We start from the raw sequence: 6,758 nt of genomic DNA, 5'->3' as shown, positions 1-6,758 counted from the left end.
GGGAAGATTTTCTAATGCAAAGCGGCCTCAACCGAACCTATCCATTGACTGTGGTTCTGGTGCATCTGGGAAGGAACCTGGACGGGGCTTGGATGGATTCAGGGGAGGGGCGACCAACAAAGGATGGATGAATTCTGGTTTCGATCGAGTTCTAACTTCGAAGACGGTGTATGGGAAAGTGGTTGGGGACTTACCGATGGCTGTCTCGGAGACTTGCAGGTTGCTCGTCGACCTCTGGGTTCCCTTAGGAGCGACCGATGTAGCGATATTCAGTAGAGATGGCGTTCGAGTGGTTTTTGCAACTGAAACTGATAGAAATGGGATTCTGTCCCGTGCTCCCTGGTGGCTTGGCGAGAGGTTGGTGTTGCTATCCCTCAATCCTATTCCAGATTTTCGAGGCAGAAAACCTCTCCCTCCTACTCCGGTGTGGGTTCAGCTATAGGGAATACGCTTCAATTGCTATGAATATGGACTCATTTTGGCTGTTGCGAATGAGTTGGGTAAAGTTGTGGAAATACAGTTAGAGGTGGGTGCAATGAACTTACCTGATGGTTCGGCCAGGGTTAAAGTTATGATCGATCTTAATAATCCAGTGAAGGAGGTGGCTCTGATAAGAAGTATTGGCGACGACAAGGTGAGAGTGAAACTACAGTATGAACTCTGGGTACTTTGTGAGTTCTATGAAAGATTAACTCATTCAACAAGGAGATGCCCGCTGCTTCAACATGATGTTGGTTCAAATCAAGTGAGGAAGAAAAATTTCTGTGAACTTACCACAAGACCGATCAAGTTCGGGACTCATAGGATGCTATCCACGAAGGCGCTGATTAACCTTTTTATGTTACCTGTGGTGGGAAAAAAGGGAGGCGCAGGTGTAAGCAGTCAAGAGATGGTGACCGTGAAGGGCAAAAGCTCTAGAGAAAAAGAAAAAGAAAAAGAAAGCTATGGAAAAAATAATGTTGAAATCAGGAAGGAAAAAAGGTGTGGGTCTCGCAAAAACTGAAGAGATTTCTCAAACCGATTTATCCAAAGGAAGAAATAGGGAGGCTAGGAGAATGAATCATAACACTAAGAGGGTGTTTCATGAGGAATCGTCGGTGAGGGAGGCTGAGGTCCTTTCGAAATCTGCAAGTTCGGTGATGAGGAAGGAGAAATTAAACTTGTTGAACGACGACAGTAACCCTGAAAAAGTGCAAGCAATCAAAAAAGGAGAAATCTCTTTCTTCAATACTGGATTCTGTGACTTGGATCTGAACGAATTCATTCAGAATTTGGGCGATTCTTCGAAGATGGATAATGATGCCGTCATGAATCTCTTTGTGGCTTCGGCTCGACAAGAAAAGAGGATGGAATGTGGCAAGGGTTATGATATCGGCAGTGGCTTGGGCGCTGGATCGAGTGATCCTGTGAGGATCGTTGAAGAACCTAGTTCTGAAAAAGGTTGTGAGGAACAGATGTTTATGAGCGGTGATGAAGAAAGGAAAAAAGATGGAAAAAAGCAAAGAAAAAGAAAAGGGAAAAGATAAAGAAAAAAGTCAAGAAAAATTGAGGGAGGATTCGGTGAATCAATTTGGGAAAGTAAGGAACAAGGAGGGTATAAATGTTGAGATTGAGAATGAAAATGGTGGTCCTCATGTGGAGGATTCGAATATTCTGAAAAAGGTGCTGATGGCTTTAGAAAGAATTGAGAAGTTGGACCGTGTCTCAATCAAGAACCTTAGAACTCAAGCTGTGACCTTTGTGCAAACCAAATGTCAATCCTGTGGATCCAGCCAGTCTTGGTCCAATTCTTATTGATGCAGTGACACAGACCAAAGAGGGCTTCACCGGTTCGGCTGAGGCTGAGAAAACGGATGCATTGACTTTCCTTCCTAGTAGGAAGCGCCGTAGGGACTCAATCTAGTTGGTCCTGAATTAGAGCAGCTTAGGCCCACCGAGCGTTTTAACCTTCTTCTGGATGATTTGTTATGGGATGCACTGACTCCAGATCGGCTTTTTGGGAAGCGTGGGGTGCTATGGAAACACGATGTATGCACAATCCTGAACTGGCGATGCCATTACAGCAGATGGTACACCCTCAACACGACTCGCAGGGCGCAATGTTTACATCGATGGCGGAACCGGATACCGACATCCCCCAGGTCTTTCCATATCATAAATACTTTTATTTCTTTGATTTCTGCATAGTGCTTTTTATTAATATCCTAGCAATTTTTAATCTCTGGAGAAAAAGATTGGATCCTAAATCTAGAAATAGGTTTTTTGCATAAATCTTTGTTGCTGTGCCCCTGCTGGCTTGTTATATTATTCTTTACATATGAAAGTGTGTTGCTGGAAAAACTTGTGGTTGTGTTTCTTTACTTGTCTTGCTTACTTTGTCCTTTGTGTTTATCTCTCGGGGTTCCTTTGGTGTGAGCACCTAAAAGTGAGGGGGCAGAAATTTTGGTCCTTTGTCTGGTCCCTGGGAAAATTCTTTCTCCTTTGGTGGACCATCCTTGTGACGGCTATGAAGTTCATGACTTGGAATGTGCGCGGAATCAATGGATCTTTTACCCAACAATGCTTATTGAAAAATTTAAACAAACATAAACCGGATCTGGTGTTCCTCTGTGAAACTAAATGCCGTGATCACTTGAATCTGTTGGAAAGAAAGAAAAAGTTGTTCCGACAGTATGCCATTTTAGGACATGAGGGGAGTGCTGGCTCCAAAGGGCTTAAGGGAGGTTTGTTAGTTCTTCAATCTATTCATAGCCAGGCTGAACTAGTTATGTTGGATTCTTCGATGTGCTTAATTAGGTTTTGGCTGGAGTGTAATAGTATTATCTGCTTTATTTATGCCCCTCCCACCTACTCTGAGAGAAAACTTTTTTGGACAACCTTGACTTCTCTTTTGCAAAAAATTTCTGAACCATTTGCAATAGTTGGTGATTTTAATGAAATTATTGAGGCCAGTGATAAGATTGGGGGGGGGTCTTCCGTGCATCTGGTGCTTTACCTTTTTTGAAAAACATGATCTTTGATGAGAACTTGGTGGAGATCTCGGCTCCCGGATGCTACTTTACCTGGACGAACAAACAGAAACCCCCTAATTTGGTCAAGGAAAAACTAGATAGAGTTTTTGTGTCACCCAATTGGATCAGTGTGTTTCCGAATCAATTGGTCAAAAAACTGCCGGCGGTTGGGTCCGACCATAACCCACTGATTTTTTAGCTTAGAGGGAACAACTGTCTTAGTCCCAAACTATTTCATTTTCAAAATGCATGGTTTTCACACCCTCATTTTCTGACTGAGCTCCAAGATAATTGCGGAAAAAATCCGATTTTACCTCTCAATGTGAGACTAGCAATCCTATCCCGATTCCTTAAAAAGTGGAATCAATTTGTGTTTGGCATGGTTGACCTTATCTTCCAAAAAGAGGCTCTCGAGGTTGATATGCTGGAACAAGGGCTAAATCCGGACTGGAACCTCATTCGGGATAAGAAGAGGGAGATGGAATGGGCCCTAGAGGCGGAGGAAATGTTCTGGTTTCAAAAATCTTGAAGTATGTACTGTGAAACCCAGCCCTGACCCTAATCCGGAAACTTTGTTATTTGTAGGTCCAGTGACCCGAAGTAAGGCAAGAAGTCATCTTTGGGCCATTTCTGTTGAAGACTTGATGGCTGGATTGGAATCCATGAGTGTTGATGCCAGTGTTCCAATGGTGGAAACTGCACCCTGATGAAGATTGGATTAGTTGATGGTCTTGGAGTGGTCTCTGTATTGATTCAAAGGCATTTCTAACTCCTAGGTATGTCACTCTAGGTGTGTGCAAAACCCCTTGATGTTTGGACTTGATCTGAGCCTTCAATTCCCTGTTTTGAAGTTGCTGTCTTGATTGGTCGACTCATTGGTCGATTGGACCAATCGACCAATTGATTTTGTTTTTGAAATTTGAATCCTGTCTCTTCTATTTAAGTCTAATCTCGGGAATACTCCGCCTCATCTGCCTCCTAAGCCTCTGGAACGAGTTAGAACCCTAATCTAACCCATTCCCGTGCATTCCTTGGTGATCTCTCACAAAAACTTGAAGAATTCTTCATCCTCCTACAGCAAAGGTATGATCTCACTCACTCTCTCTTCTATCTTTGATTTTCTTTCTTTAATTCTGTTCTTCGTTGAGATCAGGAAGAAGATGATGCACTCTTGCAACCATCTATTCCATGATCTCATCATGTTCTTTAAGATCCATGATCATCATCATGATCTTAACCTCAGCCAGTAGAATCTTCGAAACCCTAACCCTAATCCTTTGAAACCTTAACTTGTGTGATCATCTGGAGAACTTTTTGGTAACCTCCCTTGTGAAAGGAAACCTCATGGGTAATGTGGAGGTTGATCTAAATTCAATATTCTTTAATTCTTCTTGTTATAATTGACCCATCATCAATTCCCTCCCTCCTGTGATCTCAACCTTTTTCATGGGAACCAAAAAGGGTGAAACCCTAATTTCTTGGGTAAGATCAAGAAACCCTAGTTTGATCATGGTAACCCAATCAATGTGTTTTCTTTACTATACCTGTAATCTTCATATCCTAGTTCTTTAATCTTTGATTATAATATTTTTCCCTCATAATCTATATTTAACCTAGTAGGTTAACCTTTTTGTTCCTAGGTTACAACTTGGGAACTTGATTTGATTTATGATTTGATATCCTCTATACCCTAGAATACTACCATGATAATTTCCCTCTGATTTGTACCCTTTTGAACCATCAAATTCGGTTCTTGATTCTCAAAATTCGGATTCTTGTAGGCCCTCGTCTGCATTGGGTTGGTCGTGGTCAGCAGAGACCAATCAATCGACCAATGAGTACAGCAACCTCATTCTTGGTTTGTTTCGATTGATTTATGATATTTTCCTTTATGCATCTTTCCTAACATGTTGTATGCACTTGTTTAGGACTGTCTTCTCAAGTTTAGTCAAGATCATACTTGATTCTTTAAGATCCTATCCAAGTTAGAAGGTAAGGACAGTTAATTCCTTAACTACATAGATTGCTTGTTCTCTGGTTTCTACTTCATGAAACTATGAGATTACCTACTGTTGTTGTATTTTAATTCTGATCTCCTATTGTGGGAATAGTAGCACTTGTTTATAATGTTTTTTATTATTCATGATATATGAATTACTTATTATTGCCTAATCTGATTTTTGCTTTTACATTCTCTTGTATATGATGAACTACTGGTTGTGTATGTCATGATTGTTCTAAGAATGTGTTTGCTTAAGTTTGGTTTGGGATTGGGGAGTATCCTTTTGATGCTTATGTCCTTGGACATCAGAGGGAATAGTATGGGATGTTCTCCGAAGATGCCCATCGACGCTTTCCCGAATCATTGGTTGTCATACCTAGGGATGTCTAGCAGTGTTTGGCTAGGATATACCCTTGTTATATCAGATCCAATTCGGAAGGGTATTGAGACCGAACGACCCGTGGTAGCAATAGGGATTCATGGGCGCTCAAGACTGGTATCCAACCCGTGAGAGGACGGGAATCACATTGTGGGGGCCATTTATTGGAGGGTTGCATATGGCTAGACTTGGGCTCATGGGCTCTCAAGACAGGTGAAATGATTCGTGAGGGGACATGAGAGCTTCCCGTTTACCATATGTGGATAACCAATAGGGTTGATGAGTCCGGTGAGTAATATCCGTGACTCTAGTGGAAAGGATACCGGAAAGGATCGCCCGGGGCGAGGAATGGAAATATCTGAACCTGAGTTGATGTAACTGACTAGATGACTTGCATTGGGCTAGGCTTTTCCCTGACACACGCCGGTACTTATGCCAAATGGTTGTGAGAGAGTGTGTTGACTTAACCCCCTACCATGGTTTGTCCTGAGGGATGCAGGACCCATTACCAACCGGCTGCCCAAGATATCTTAAATGGTTGAGGGAACCCAAGATATCTTATATGGTTGAGGGTGTGAGCGGACTTTCCCTAAGAAGTACGGTGCTATGACTTAAAGCATGTCTGCCATAGAGACCAGCATACATAGAGTTTAGATGCATTCATACTTTATCTGTTTCATAGTGCATTGCATCATGCTATGTTTTGCCACATGTTATCTATGATGTTATGGATTAACTACCTTACTGAGTTTCTTCGAAACTCATTCCTTTTGTATATTCTTTGTTTAGATTATCCCTGCAGTACTGATTATTATGACGAGCAATACAGTGAAGCGTAAGCCGATGAAGCGTATTACACGCAAGGTGCTGGCGACGATCAAGATTACTCTGATGATCCCCCGGCGGATCAAGCTGCGTACTACTTTTGAAAACAACATAGAGTTAGAACGGATTCATTGGATTGACGAAGTCCATACTTATGAAGACGTTATCTATAAACTAGAAGACGCTTGATCTTAGTTTATTTCTTAGTACATTTGTTTCAGTTGTAATTCCTTTTGACTTTCATACTGCGTTCCGCTATATTGGTGGAGTGAGTTTCCGCCTCACTTTACTCTTTTTGATATCATTGGATATCTGGTATCTTTTCTGCACTCTGATTATACTGATTATTCATTATTGTTTTGAACCTTTGTTTATAATATTAAACCTTGATTATTTCTTGTTTATGATTATGTTATTGTATATGTGGGAGGATGATTTCCTCGATACTTGATCTTTGGGGCTGTGGATCACACTCTCGGCTATGCCAGTTAGGGTACCGGCTGGGAGGATGTGACATGTACATTTCCGATGGAGATAGGAA

Source organism: Hakea prostrata, chromosome 3, assembly GCF_041222555.1.
Source record: "Hakea prostrata isolate BN-2017 chromosome 3, UWA_Hpros_2, whole genome shotgun sequence".
NCBI lineage: Eukaryota > Viridiplantae > Streptophyta > Magnoliopsida > Proteales > Proteaceae > Hakea > Hakea prostrata.
This window is presented reverse-complemented; position numbering follows the sequence as displayed.